Source organism: Triticum dicoccoides, chromosome 5B (assembly GCF_002162155.2).
Source record: "Triticum dicoccoides isolate Atlit2015 ecotype Zavitan chromosome 5B, WEW_v2.0, whole genome shotgun sequence".
Taxonomy (NCBI): domain Eukaryota; kingdom Viridiplantae; phylum Streptophyta; class Magnoliopsida; order Poales; family Poaceae; genus Triticum; species Triticum dicoccoides.
In genome coordinates, this window is record NC_041389.1 from 357,098,332 (window position 1) to 357,114,488 (window position 16,157).

Sequence of the window (16,157 nt, forward strand, 5' to 3'; positions counted from 1 at the left end):
TCACCTTCTGTTATGAGTAAATTTGCGACACCTACACCTGCTATTGATTCTGATATGTCGCATGTTATTGACGATGCCACTTCTGCTATGCATGATGCTTATGATGAAACTACTTCTATGCTTGATAATACTGTGCCACTAGGTGAATTTCTTGATGAACAACTTGCTAGGGTTAGAGAGAATGAAATTATTGAAACTGATAATATTGATGAAAGTGATGATGAAGATTCTCCCCCTAGATATGAATTGCCTGATGTGCCTGAGGGTTATGTTATGGATGAAGAAACTGCTAGAGACTTTTTTGCTTGCAAAGATAGATATGATCTTAAGAAACTGTTAGTTAAGCTGAAAGAAAAGTCTTTGAATGCTAGAATGAAATATGACCCTTCTTTTGCTACTTCACCTATCTGTATTTCTGATAAGGATTATGATTTCTCTGTCGATCCTGAGTTAATTACTTTGGTTGAATCTGATCCTTTTATGGCTATGAATCTGAAACTGTCGTGGCACATCTTACTAAATTAAATGATATATCCACCCTGTTCACTAATGAGGAAAAAATTCGTTACTACTATATCCTTAAGTTATTCCCGTTCTCATTAAAGGGTGATGCTAGAACATGGTTTAATTCTCTTACTCCTGGTTGTGTGCGGATATGATTTATTACTTCTCTGCTAAATATTTCCCCGCTCATAAGAAACAAGTTGCCTTAAGGGAAATATATAATTTTGTGCAAGTTGAAGAAGAGAGTCTCCCACAAGCTTGGGGGAGGCTTCTCCGATTACTTAACGCTTTGCCTGATCATCCTCTTAAGAAAAATGAAATACTCGATATCTTTTATAATGTACTAACCGATGCTTCCAGAGACCACCTGGATAGTTGTGCTGGTTGTGTTTTCACGGAAAGATCTGCTGAGCAAGCTGAATTGCTATTGAATAATATACTGAGTAATGATAATGATTGGACACTTCCTGAACCAACTCCTAAGCCAACTCCGAAAAAGGGGTATTCTATTCCCCAGTCCTGAAGATATGCAAGAGGCAAAGAAATCTATGAAAGAAAAGGGTATAAAGCTGAAGATGTTAAGAATTTACCACCTATTGAAGAAATACATGGTCTTGATAACCCGACACAGGTATTAAAGGTAAATTCTCTCTATAAATTTGATAAGGGTGAAATCCCATCTACTAAGTTTGCTAGCCAATACTTGGATGAGTTTGATAATTTTATAGTTAAACAAGAAAACTTCAATGCTTATGTTGGTAGACAATTGAAACATAATGCTTATATGATTGAATACTTGAGTAATTATATGTCTAGAGTTAAAGGTGAACTTAAACTTATTAGTAAACATGCTTCTATGGTGACCACTCAAGTAGAACAAGTGCTTAAAGCACAAGATGATTTGCTCAATGAATTAAATAATAAGAAAAATGATAGTGTTGTTAGAGTTATGACTAGAAGGGGTAGAATGACTCAGGAACCTTTGTATCCTGAGGGCCACCCTAAGAGAATTGAGCAAGATTCTCAGAGAACTAATGTTGATCCACCTAGTCCTTCTAAGAAGAAGAAAAAGAAAAATGATAGGACTTTGCATGCTTCTAGTGAACCTGTTGTTGACACACCTAAGAATTCCAATGATATTTCTATTTCTGATGCTGAAACACAATCTGGGAATGAACATGAACCTAGTGATAATGTTAATGATGATGTTCATGTTGATGCTCAACCTAGCAATAACAATGATGTTTTAATGGACTTTGTTATTCTTGATATTCCTGAGGACGATAGTATGTCGATTATCCTTGGTAGACCCTTTTTGAATACTGCAGGGTTGTTATTGATTGCAACAAAGGCAATGTCCCTTTTCATGTTAATGGTAATGAGCATACGGTACACTTTCCGAGGAAACAACCTCAAGTCCATAATATCAATTCTATTGGAAAAATGTCAACGAATATTATTGGAGGTTTTGAATTTCCTCTTCCTACTGTCAAGAAGAAATATGATATTCTTATTGTTGGGGACGTGCATATGCCCGTTGAGGTAACCTAGTGCTATTCCAAAATTCTCCGGTTTCATGTTATTCGGAAAGAGTTTGTTAACAAGACTTGATCAACGTTGTTAGTGGATTCCTTTTGATGAGCATGAGATGGATGAAGTTAGAAAGCACAATTCTTTGTACCCTCCTTTTACTTACTGTTATTAGATTGAATAAAGCAAAAATAGTATTTTCTGTCTGTTTTCTGAATTATCCTTGCAATAAAAAAATACCCCGAAAATAAAAGTTCTCCAAATGTCTTGAAAATGAAATATCATTTTTTGTAGAATATTTAAGAATATCTGGCACTGAGAATACACCAGGGGGAGCCACCACCTGGCCACGAGGGTCCAGGGCGCACCCCTGCCTCGTGGACCCCACGTGGCCCCCTCCACTTATTCCAGCACCCACTCACTTCGTCTTCCTCCAGAAAAAATCCTCCCATAGCTCAAACCCGTGCTCTAGCTCATCTTGTTGCCATTTTTGATCTCCTTGCTCAAAGCTCCATTCACAAAATTGTTTGGGGGGATTGTTCTTCGGTATGTGACTCCTCCAATGGTCCAATTAGTTTTTGTTCTAGTGCTTTATTTGTTGCAAATTTTTGCTGCTTAGGTGACCCTGTTCTTGAGCTTGCATGTCAAATTTAAATGGTCAAAAGTAGTTTTAATGCATGATGTAGCCTCTAGGCACTTGTGGGAGTAGTTGCTATCAATCTTGTGAGTTTGTTTCACTTTTATTTTCAGTCACTAAAAATTTCAGAAATTTTCAGAGGAAGAAAATGTTGAAGAGATTGTTGAGAGGCTCTTCGAGCCGAAGCTCGAAGGATAAGCAGGATGAGGAAAATAAAAAGCCCAAATACAATCTTCCTCGCACTGCGGAGGTTCGGCCATGCGAATGGCCTTGCGAAGAATTCTTGAGAGCCGCCAGAATTTATGATGATGTTTATTATTTAGCTGAGAATGCATGCCTCACCGACTTCCTCCACAACCCGCGCGAACAGTATCTCCTACTCACTAATATTTTCCTGCAAAATTTTTATTTCCATGCTAGGAAATCACCACCTTTAGTGGAGTTTCACTTACATGATGAGGTTAAGGAGATGTCACTATATGATTTTTGTCGGGTCTGTAAGATACCCTTTGCGGGCAGCATAAAGGAACCACATCGTAATGATGTGGAGAGGTTTATTGATACTCCCTCCATTTCTTTTTAGTCTGCATATAAGGTTTGGTCAAAGTCAAGCTTTGCATAGTTTGACTAACTTTATATTAAAAAATATCAACATTCACAATATGAAATCAACATTTTCACATGCACCATGAAATGTATTTTCATATTATATAATTTAAGTATTGTAGATGTTCACATTTTTTAATATAAATTTGGTCAAAGTGTCACATCCCTAGCTCTGGCCTGTTCTGTGCTTGCTTCCATGTGTGCATCATGTCTATATTTCTGAAACTTGAACTGAGGAATTTTGGAAGCCTCAAAAACTTAAATAAAAGAGGGGCAAAAACCCTAGAAATCTCATTCATTGCTCCAAAATGCTCTTCTTAAATGTTTGATAATTTTTGGTAAGGGTTCTGGTCCCAACCAAAATATTAAACATTTTTAAGGAATTATTTTTGGGACTTTGGATTTAATTCATTAGCTATTTGAATTTGAATTATATTCTTATAATTAGAATATAATTTCAAATACCCCTGAAATATTTTATAAGCTTTTGGAAAAAATCCATCTAGCAATATAAAATATTCAGAGGAGTTTTTGGCATTGTTTGAATTATTTTTAATTCAAAACAGTGGCAAAAGAATTAAATAAAAGAAAAACAGAACAGAATTAAATAAAACAGAGCAGAAAGCCTACCTGGCCTTACCGTGCAGCCCACCAGAGCCGGCCCAGCTCCTGTGCTGGTCCAGCACTGTGCGGCCCAGCCCACCTCCTCCTCCCTGTCGCCTTCCTCCTCGCGCCAGTAGGCAGAGGAGGGACTCGGCGCACGCGCTCGAGCTCGCCACGCCACCACCCTGCTCGTCTGCTTCGCCTGAGGCCACCACGACGCCTCGCGCCTTCTCCTCGGCGCCGCCTCGACCCCTGGAACCCTCCCCGCTCAATCCCTCGTCCCCATCTCTCCTCTGTTCCCTCTCTCTCGCCCGGACCGAACGGAGCCGCCGCCACCGACAAGCTTCCTCGCGGCCACCGCCACCCCTTCTCCTCCCCGACGCGCTCCTGAGCTCCGCAGTGCCTCCCTCGACCTCCCCGTCGGCTCACGCGACCGGAGAAGCCCCGAAGCGCCGTCCCGACGTTTTCCCCCTCCTCGGCCATCGAGGACCGCCGCTGTCGATTCGCCGCCTCCGACGCCTCCCCGAGCTCCCCGAGGCCACCGTCGCAACCCCTGTGAGCTCCGCCACCGTTTCCCCCTCTTTCCCTCTTCGTTTGATTGCCGTAGCCGTCGCCCCCTTGATGACCGAAACCCGCCGCCGCCTGTGATCGCCGCCGACGTGCCTCCGGCCACCTAGTGGCCCGGCTGTCGTGCTCAGCTTCCTCCCCGCGCTGCCTAGAGCACGTAGGTGCCTCGCACGAGCCTCCCCGGCCACCACAGCGTCGACCCCGAGCTCGCCCGAGCTCCGGCGACCGCCACGGTCGATGCCGGTGACGACTCCGGCCATCTTAGGCCCAGCCGCTGCCACTACTCGACGCGGACGAGTGCCTGCGTCACATAGACGCCCTCCGCCGGCCATTTGGTCGCCGGAGGAGGGAAACCGCACCCCTCCGCCGTCTCTGGCTCCGCCGGCGACGAGCCGCGGGTCAACTCCGGCGAGTTGACCCAGGTTTGACCTTCCCCGTGTGTCACTGACGTGTGGGCCACCCCCCCTGACATTTTAGTTAGTATTAGTTTAACACTAATTAACCTAGGTTAGTTAGCTGATTAGTCGCTGACCAGTGGGCCCCGGCCCCACAAACAGTTTAGTTAGAATTAACTTAAGGCTAATTAACTTGGTTAATTAGTTGTGTCACTGACCAGTGGACCCCACTGGTCAGGTTTGACCTGAACCTGCCCGTTGACCTGCTGAGGTCAGCATGAGGTCATGCTGACGCAATAATTCCTTTCTGGAATTAAAATAAATTAGGAAATGATTTATAATTCCAGAAAATTATATAAACTTCAATAAATCATAGAAAATTAACCGTAACTCCAAATTAAATAATTTATATATGAAAAATTATCAGAAAAATTCAAGGAATCCATCTGTACCATTTACATGCATGTTAGAACAACTTATCACTACTGTTTAGGGCAAATGAAGTGAATGACATTTAAATAATCACATAAGGAGTTTAAATTTGAATCTTGTATTCAAACCAACTTCATTTAATCTGTTGCTAGTTGCATTAGCTCAAACACATTCATTTTGCCATGTCATGATCATGCATCATATTGTGCATTGCATTGATTGTGTTCCCTTCTGTGTTGCTGGTATTTGTCCCCTCTCGATAGACGTGATACCGATGATGTGATCGTTGACACTGATGAAGACTCAATGTTATCTTCAGAAGTGCCAGGCAAGCAAAACCCCCTTGTTCATTCCGATACAATCCTACTCTCTCGCTCCTGCTCTCTTTTAATGCATTAGGACAACACCGATTCATCTGTTACTTGCTGCGGTAGCTGAACCCCTTTATCCTCTGCATGACCTGTCATTGCCACAATAAATAGATGAAACCCACTAGCATGAGTAGGAGTTGTTTGAGCCCTGTTGTGCCTACTCATTCATGCTTGTTTGTCATGCCTGCTACTGCTTAGAGTTGAGTCAGGTCTGATTCATCGGGGATGAATCAGAGGTGTGTGAACATGTCCTACTGTGTGTGAGCTAAGTGTGTGAATACGATTTGGTAAAGGTAGCGGTGAGAGGCCATGTAGGAGTACATGGTGGGTTGTCTCATTGCAGCCGTCCTCAGGAACTGAGTTCTGTGTTTGTGATCCATGATTCAGCTAGTACCACGCATTGGGCCCGAAACCAATGGACCCTCTCGGCTTCTTGATCACCCTTGTCCTCTGTCCAGGAGTTGCAAGTAGTTTCTGGTGTTGTAGTATGCTGGAGGCCGTGCGCAGCGCTGACTGTAGGGGTGGGCTGTGATGCGGTAGGCACGTGGCACGGTGTACCGTGCGCCCGTTTGGTGTCTCGGGAACCCTGTTCACATCGTTTGGGGCTGTGAGCGAAACTCCGGCCGGATCTCCTCATGGATGGAACCCGAATGGGCGATAAACCTGGACCAGAGACTCGAGTGTTTAGGCAGGCCGTGGCCGACACCCACGTTGGGCTTCCGCTTGAAGGTTGCCGAGTACATGTCGTGTAAACGGCGGTAAGTGGTGAGAGCGTGTGTGAAGAAGTACACCCCTGCAGGGTTAACATCATCTATTCGAATAGCCGTGTCCGCGGAAAAGGACTTCTGGGTTGCTTATATCAGTTCATAGACAAGTGAAAGTGGATACTCTAAAATACGCAAGATAAGCGTGAGTGCTATGGATGGCGCTCTCGTAGGGAGACGGGAGCGGATCCATAGTGGTGTATTGATATGGTGGATATGTGGACTCATGTGCGCCACCTCAAAAGAGTTAGTTGAGTCGTAGAGTCATGTTGTGATGCCATGTTGTGTTTGCACATATCGAGCATATTGTGTGTATGTTATTGAAATGCTTGGTATGTGTGGGATCTGACTATCTAGTTGTTTATCTTTAGTAGCCTCTCTTATCGGGAAATGTCTCCTAGTGTTTCCACCGAGCCATGGTAGCTTGCTACTGCTCCGGAACACTTAGGCTGGCCGGCATGTGTCCTTCTTCGTTCCTGTGTCTGTCCCTTCGGGGAAATGTCACGTGATGAATACCGGAGTCCTGTTAACCCGCTACAGCCCGGTTCACCGGAGTCCTGCTAGCCCAGTGCTACAGCCTGGATTCACTCGCTGATGACCGACACGTTCGATGCTGGGTCATGGATGCCTGTCCCTGTAAGTCTGTGCCACTTTGGGTTTACAACTAGCCATGTCAGCCCCGGGCTCCTTATCATATGGATGCTAGCGACACTGTCATATACGTGTGCCAAAAGGCGCAAACGGTCCCGGGCAAAGGTAAGGCGACACCCGTGGGAATACCGTGCGTGAGGCCGCAAAGTGATATGAGGTGTTACATGCTAGATCGATGTGGCATTGAGTCGGGGTCCTGACAGCGTTGGTATCAGAGCCTGACTGCCTGTAGGATTACCAAGCCAAACTGGTCGAAGTTGAGTCTAGAAATTCTTTAGTTATATGTAGGGGAATTGATTGTGGGATGGAACGTAAGGCTCTTTTTACTCCTTATACCTTATGCCTTCTGATCTGAGTCATCTTATCTTTCCTGCGGGGATTAAGAACTAGGCTATCTCTTCTTTCTATCAGGATCACGTGTTACTAATCCGTAGACTTATAGATTGTTGGACTTAAGCCTCGTTTCAGCTCCTATTATTTCCGTATGTTAATCGTTGATCTTGAAACCTTGATATTGTGTTTCTGGGTGGTTATGCCACCATTTTTGTGAATGTCTCAAACCTTTTTTTTTGAGCATTTACAGCCGTTACGCTGTCCGAGTCATCTCAGGTCTCTAAACAGTCTGATGCACTTGCAAATTCCTTCCGCCCGTTTCAATGTTCCTTTGGGCCAGATTAACCACACTAATTAGTGAGTTGAGGTACTCTGTTACCTTGACATATATGTTGGAGATATTATTATGACCCTAGGTGTCTTAGAGGATCATCTAGTAATTTAGCCATGATTTGTGTTCCCAGTGTGATGATTCTGGCCATCATTCTCGAAAGCATCCCGTGATGCTACTTAGTAATAGGTATTCTGTTCCTGGGTTCTTGAACCCGAGATTCACTCTACCTACTTCATGTTGATAGTAATTGCTAGTGCCTTTAGGTTATTAGTAACCTTTGCGATAGTCCTTGAAGTCCGTGGTATCTTCTTCTTCCAAATACCATGAACTACTTATGGCAGAAGTTCTTCGTTGAACTGAACGATCACAACCAGAGTGCTCTTGATGAGTTCTCCATTATACATTGTGACTCTGCCAGTTCTACCTTTCTGCATGGGTTATCCGGAAGAAATATGTGGAATTCGTTCGACATGCTAAACCATGCATCCACAACTCAGAAAATCGCATGTTCCTTTGAGTTGTCCCTCTTTAGTTGTCTTCTGACCCTCGTCTATCAATTGATAGTCAAGAGTATGCGTGCATTCGTTCGTCGATGCCTATTACCCTTGTGGTCCGCCAGGCCATTCTATTTCAGAATGAATAGGAGAAACAAACTCCAGTACCTCATCCATATCTGGGATTGGGTCAAAGTAGTTGTGTTCCGCAGATCAAGTTATAATCCAGCTTCTGGTCTGCTCTACCCGGAAGTATTACCTTCTTTATGACAGGAATTTCATGAGAATTGCACCACTTTTTGTGAATTCTTGACATAGTGATACTTCTCGCCATCCTTTTTCATTCCTCGGTTTCGTGTTGATGCAACCGGAATACCGACAAATGAATTGTGATGTGTGAAATCAATACTCCCAGCAACCTCGTTGCTTGGTAGTTAAGGGACAATAATTTCATTCTTAGCGTGTTGGTTTTTGAATCATCCTTCTAAGACTGATCGTGCTACCTAGTCCATTCTCCTGGTTCACTCCTCGATCGATGAGTTAGGACTATTTCAAATCCTTGCTCTATTGATCATATCATCTTGCCCTGAAAAGCAAGATTGTTCTCGAGCTTAGTAACATATCGGTGGTTCGTGATTTTCTGAATATCTTCTCAGAAGTATTACCAGGTTGTCACCTGACCGCTATGTTGAGTTCGTGATCAAGTTGGTTTATTCCTGTAAACCACCCCTTCTCCAAGAATCCGTGTTGGATACCCTGAGCTAGTTGGATAAGCTAAACAACAACTTGGAGAGTTGGAAGATAAAAGCTTGTCCGACTTAGTTCATGTTAAGGGATATCTTTTTGTGTGTGTGTGTGTGTGTGTTGAAGAAAGATGATATCTTCATCAATTGGTCCTCGTGAACAATTGTTGGATCTATTATCTTACCCAAACCTCTGATTGAGTATGGGCTATCATCCAATCAGACCAGAACCAACGATATTCGTAATGTTGTCTTACTCGTGGTTGATCCCTCGAGCATACACCATTATATCCTTTGGGTCTGACCAATGCTATCACTTGTTCACTTAACTATGGAATTCCTTTTAAAAGGAAACTCAGATGAATTGTTGTTGTGCCCATTGACAACATCCTTGTCTTCTCCATAATTTTGCTGAACATTAAGCTAGTGTTGGAAACTTTTGAAAGCATTTGTTCATGCTAGCTCATGAAGCATATGTTCGGATGTAAGAAGTGACTTCCTCTAGTTCGTGTGCATTTGATGCAGGGTGCCGCCGTGAACTCGAGAAAGTCAATGTTGCTTCCTCTGGAATCATCGCAAGTCAGTCATGCACATGTGCGAAGAATTCTGTGGTTTGAAGACTTGCAACCTTCAATCTATATGTATCCCTAGCACACCAAGCCACTGATTGATTTGTTCAAGGAGAAGAAGTTCCTTCTTAAGAGTATACCTTATGCAAGGATTTTGATATCCTCGTTGATGGTTCCCCACCTGAACTCGGTAGTGTTTTATTATAAGACTACCACGTGGTCATGCTTGTCTGGGACAACGTGTTCACATGTTTGTAGCAGAACCAGCTCATGTTTTGGAGCTTACTATCGTAGTTCATTTCCCGAGAATCTCGCAACGTCATCTCGTCGATTTGTGTTGCAAACTTTCGTTTTCCTTCCTAGACTCGATGAGTCTGGAATATCCTGACACCAACCAGATCTGAATCTCAGGCAGATATGATGGTTTGGAACATTTCCCAAGAACTATAATATTGGTTCCTCGATAACCGGTAAAGTGGATGTCGTGGCCAACACACCCAGCCGGAAGACCTATCAATGTAGTATCTTGTTTGAGGAAGTTGGCCACCTCCCATAAGGATTTCGTAGGATTTACCTCCGTAACTGTTCCTTATGGATTCTATTGCTCCCGAAGTCCGACCTTTACTTGATGTTCTAGTTATCAAACCATACCTATGAATGGGTTACACTAGCACGTCAAGGAGAACATTAGAAGCGGAGTGCTAAATGTCTCTCGGTCGATCGTCCAGATTTTGTTCCTTGGCTCGCTAAGGTGAAATCTGAGTTGATGTTATCTTCCTATGCATCTGCCTCGTCCATCGTTGTTCATCATGGTGGTATGTTGTGTTGTCAACATCCTTGACACGGATGTTGGTAAGACCTTGATGATTATGGAAATGCTCAAGTTCTTGAGAGCACGCTCAAGCGCTAGGTGTTATCATCGACGCTAACTGGGATTCCTCTCAGTTTCCTCGGCAATGCTATGACCTACTCAAACAGTGAATTCACTCTCTATTGTTGGGTTCTTCCCCAGTTACCAGAATCATTCCCAGCATTTGCATTTTGTTCCCAGCTTACCGTCAATGTGCCATTCTACCATGGGTCTCTTCCATTTCCGGTGGTAAGCAAGTTCATCCATTACGTTGTCTTCAACAAGGTAATCCACATCATCCAAGTCCAAGTATGCCATTCTACCGACCCCGCCAATCGATTGCTGTGATTTGCCTTAGGCTGATATAGAGAGTCTCAATGATCTCTATATCAAAGGTAATTCTTTTTGCCACTTAAGATAATAATCTACGAATCACCCTTCTCCAGGATGTTTCGTCGTGGTATCATGGCAATTCAACTCCTCGCTACGTTGACAACCGATCGCCACATTCTTAAGTCTGGAATTGTTGTCTACCTAGTGGACCTCATCACCTGCTCCACTCCATCCCTCTAGAGGTATGCTTCGTCTCTCAGCTCGAGAGATGTTGCTATGTCACATTCCGGGAGTTAATCCTGAGTTGTTCGACCTTCGAGAAGACCGATCCTTCCAGAGTTTTCCTTTCCTCTTCTTGTCATGATTAGCTGGAGTTCTCAGAGCAAGACGACAAGACAAAGATGGTGTTCGAATCAACGTTCATTTGAAGTGCAACCTGGATCGTGGAGATTATACTAGTTTGCGTTTCCCCTTCATCTTACCCTACGCTTGAATCTCGGGACGAGATTCTTGTTTAGTGGGGGTGAGTTGTCACATCCCTAGCTCTGGCCTGTTCTGTGCTTGCTTCCATGTGTGCATCATGTCTATATTTCTGAAACTTGAACTGATGAATTTTGGAAGCCTCAAAAACTTAAATAAAAGAGGGGCAAAAACCCTAGAAATCTCATTCATTGCTCCAAAATGCTCTTCTTAAATGTTTGATAATTTTTGGTAAGGGTTCTGGTCCCAACCAAAATATTGAACATTTTTAAGGAATTATTTTTGGGACTTTGGATTTAATTCATTAGCTATTTGAATTTGAATTATATTCATATAATTAGAATATAATTTCAAATACCCCTGAAATATTTTATAAGCTTTTGGAAAAAATCCATCTAGCAATATAAAATATTCAGAGGAGTTTTTGGCATTGTTTGAATTATTTTTAATTCAAAACAATGGCAAAAGAATTAAATAAAAGAAAAACAGAACAGAATTAAATAAAACAGAGCAGAAAGCCTACCTGGCCTTACCGTGCAGCCCACCAGAGCCGGCCCAGCTCCTGTGCTGGTCCAGCACTGTGCGGCCCAGCCCACCTCCTCCTCCCTGTCGCCTTCCTCCTCGCGCCAGTAGGCAGAGGAGGGACTCAGCGCACGCGCTCGAGCTCGCCACGCCACCACCCTGCTCGTCTGCTTCGCCTGAGGCCACCACGACGCCTCGCGCCTTCTCCTCGGCGCCGCCTCGACCCCTGGAACCCTCCCCGCTCACTCCCTCGTCCCCATCTCTCCTCTGTTCCCTCTCTCTCGCCCGGACCGAACGGAGCTGCCGCCACCGACAAGCTTCCTCGCGGCCACCGCCACCCCTTCTCCTCCCCGACGCGCTCCTGAGCTCTGCAGTGCCTCCCTCGACCTCCCCGTCGGCTCACGCGACCGGAGAAGCCCCGAAGCGCCGTCCCGACGTTTTCCCCCTCCTCGGCCATCGAGGACCGCCGCTGTCGATTCGCCGCCTCCGACGCCTCCCCGAGCTCCCCGAGGCCACCGTCGCAACCCCTGTGAGCTCCGCCACCGTTTCCCCCTCTTTCCCTCTTCGTTTGATTGCCGTAGCCGTCGCCCCCTTGATGACCGAAACCCGCCGCCGCCTGTGATCGCCGCCGACGTGCCTCCGGCCACCTAGTGGCCCGGCTGTCGTGCTCAGCTTCCTCCCCGCGCTGCCTAGAGCACGTAGGTGCCTCGCACGAGCCTCCCCGGCCACTGTAGCGTCGACCCCGAGCTCGCCCGAGCTCCGGCGACCGCCACGGTCGATGCCGGTGACGACTCCGGCCATCTTAGGCCCAGCCGCTGCCACTACTCGACGCGGACGAGTGCCTGCGTCACATAGATGCCCTCCGCCGGCCATCTGGTCGCCGGAGGAGGGAAACCGCACCCCTCCGCCGTCTCTGGCTCCACCGGCGACGAGCCGCGGGTCAACTCCGGCGAGTTGACCCAGGTTTGACCTTCCCCGTGTGTCACTGACGTGTGGGCCACCCCCCTGACATTTTAGTTAGTATTAGTTTAACACTAATTAACCTAGGTTAGTTAGCTGATTAGTCGCTGACCAGTGGGCCCCGGCCCCACAAACAGTTTAGTTAGAATTAACTTAAGGCTAATTAACTTGGTTAATTAGTTGTGTCACTGACCAGTGGACCCCACTGGTCAGGTTTGACCTGAACCTGCCCGTTGACCCGCTGAGGTCAGCATGAGGTCATGCTGACGCAATAATTCCTTTCTGGAATTAAAATAAATTAGGAAATGATTTATAATTCCAGAAAATTATATAAACTTCAATAAATCATAGAAAATTAACCGTAACTCCAAATTAAATAATTTATATATGAAAAATTATCAGAAAAATTCAAGGAATCCATCTGTACCATTTACATGCATGTTAGAACAACTTATCACTACTGTTTAGGGCAAATGAAGTGAATGACATTTAAATAATCACATAAGGAGTTTAAATTTGAATCTTGTATTCAAACCAACTTCATTTAATCTGTTGCTAGTTGCATTAGCTCAAACACATTCATTTTGCCATGTCGTGATCATGCATCATATTGTGCATTGCATTGATTGTTTTCCCTTCTGTGTTGCCGGTATTTGTCCCCTCTCGATAGACGTGATACCGATGATGTGATCGTTGACACTGATGAAGACTCAATGTTATCTTCAGAAGTGCCAGGCAAGCAAAACCCCCTTGTTCATTCCGATACAATCCTACTCTCTCGCTCCTGCTCTCTTTTAATGCATTAGGACAACACCGATTCATCTGTTACTTGCTGCGGTAGCTGAACCCCTTTATCCTCTGCATGACCTGTCATTGCCACAGTAAATAGATGAAACCCACTAGCATGAGTAGGAGTTGTTTGAGCCCTGTTGTGCCTACTCATTCATGCTTGTTTGTCATGCCTGCTACTGCTTAGAGTTGAGTCAGGTCTGATTCATCGGGGATGAATCAGAGGTGTGTGAACATGTCCTACTGTGTGTGAGCTAAGTGTGTGAATACGATTTGGTAAAGGTAGCGGTGAGAGGCCATGTAGGAGTACATGGTGGGTTGTCTCATTGCAGCCGTCCTCAGGAACTGAGTTCTGTGTTTGTGATCCATGATTCAGCTAGTACCACGCATTGGGCCCGAAACCAATGGACCCTCTCGGCTTCTTGATCACCCTTGTCCTCTGTCCAGGAGTTGCAAGTAGTTTCTGGTGTTGTAGTATGCTGGAGGCCGTGCGCAGCGCTGACCGTAGGGGTGGGCTGTGATGCGGTAGGCACGTGGCACGGTGTACCGTGCGCCCGTTTGGTGTCTCGGGAACCCTGTTCACATCGTTTGGGGCTGTGAGCGAAACTCCGGCCGGATCTCCTCATGGATGGAACCCGAATGGGCGATAAACCTGGACCAGAGACTCGAGTGTTTAGGCAGGCCGTGGCCGACACCCACGTTGGGCTTCCGCTTGAAGGTTGCCGAGTACATGTCGTGTAAACGGCGGTAAGTGGTGAGAGCGTGTGTGAAGAAGTACACCCCTGCAGGGTTAACATCATCTATTCGAATAGCCGTGTCCGCGGAAAAGGACTTCTGGGTTGCTTATATCAGTTCATAGAAAAGTGAAAGTGGATACTCTAAAATACGCAAGATAAGCGTGAGTGCTATGGATGGCGCTCTCGTAGGGAGACGGGAGCGGATCCATAGTGGTGTATTGATATGGTGGATATGTGGACTCGTGTGCGCCACCTCAAAAGAGTTATTTGAGTCGTAGAGTCATGTTCTGATGCCATGTTGTGTTTGCACATATCGAGCATATTGTGTGTATGTTATTGAAATGCTTGGTATGTGTGGGATCTGACTATCTAGTTGTTTATCTTTAGTAGCCTCTCTTATCGGGAAATGTCTCCTAGTGTTTCCACCGAGCCATGGTAGCTTGCTACTGCTCCGGAACACTTAGGCTGGCCGGCATGTGTCCTTCTTCGTTCCTGTGTCTGTCCCTTCGGGGAAATGTCACGCGATGAATACCGGAGTCCTGTTAGCCCGCTACAGCCCGGTTCACCGGAGTCCTGCTAGCCCAGTGCTACAGCCTGGATTCACTCGCTGATGACCGACACGTTCGATGCTGGGTCATGGATGCCTGTCCCTGTAAGTCTGTGCCACTTTGGGTTTACAACTAGCCATGTCAGCCCCGGGCTCCTTATCATATGGATGCTAGCGACACTGTCATATACGTGTGCCAAAAGGCGCAAACGGTCCCGGGCAAAGGTAAGGCGACACCCGTGGGAATACCGTGCGTGAGGCCGCAAAGTGATATGAGGTGTTACATGCTAGATCGATGTGGCATTGAGTCGGGGTCCTGGCACAAAGTTTGTGTAGTTTGACTTTGACCAAAACTTATACGCGGAGTAAAAAGAAACGGAGGGAGTACGATTGCTGTAGGGGAAACGAGGAAAGTTTTCGATGCAAGAATTACTAGTATACATTTTCCTGTTCTACGTTATTTTGCGATATTTGCTAGTAGATGCTTAATTGGTCGCGGGAACAGTGGAAATCTTAGTGCCCCTGATCTTGCCATTTTTCGCCATGCTTTGTTTCGTGATACAACTTTCAGCTTAGGCGCTATTATTGCTAAACTTTAAGTCTGAATCGTACAAAGGGCCCCATCTTCGGAGGCATCTTTGCTTCACGCCTTGCTGAACACTTTGAGGTACCTATTAAGCATTATGAGAAAGATGAGAAGTTGCTGCCCCCTGTTTTTCTAGATTATAAGAGTATGGTAGCACATGATTTTATTGTTAAAAATAAGAAGAAGATGCTTAAGTACAATTTGATATTTGGTAAAACTCACCATGAGATTATTACCTTGCCTGCACCCTCTTTGTTTAACATACTTTCAGGCACGTACCTCATCTTGCCGGAGGCCATTCATGCGTACTGGAGCCTGACACAAGTTCCAGAGCCTGATCCCGAGCCACCACTTGACCCTTATCGGCAGTTCGTTTATCAATGGGATCCGGAGGAGATCGCCAACCAGTGGCACCCAGAGGACACCCCTCCGTACACTGGAGAAGGCAGCTTTGAGCCGTAGCCATAGACCAACTTAGGCCAAAAGCCTAAGCTTGGGGGAGTACGTATTTCTCACCGACATTACATTCATGTTTACATTCATTCTAGTTGTCGGTGCTCATACTTTTTCATTGTACTATCCATGCTAGTCTTTTTCTTGTGTGTTTGAAAAACCTTAAGAAAAATAAAAAAAATTAGTTGTAGCTTTTAGCTAGTTTACTTTCCATGCCTGTAGTAGTAGTAATTAAAAGAAAACCCAAAAAGATTTCTCGTTCTTCTTTTGTTTATTGGGAGCTTTCCCGTGTAAATAGTTTTATTTCTTTTTTCTTTTCTTTGGGGGTCGAGAGGAGAAGACCATGATGAAAATGTTGAGTGGCTCT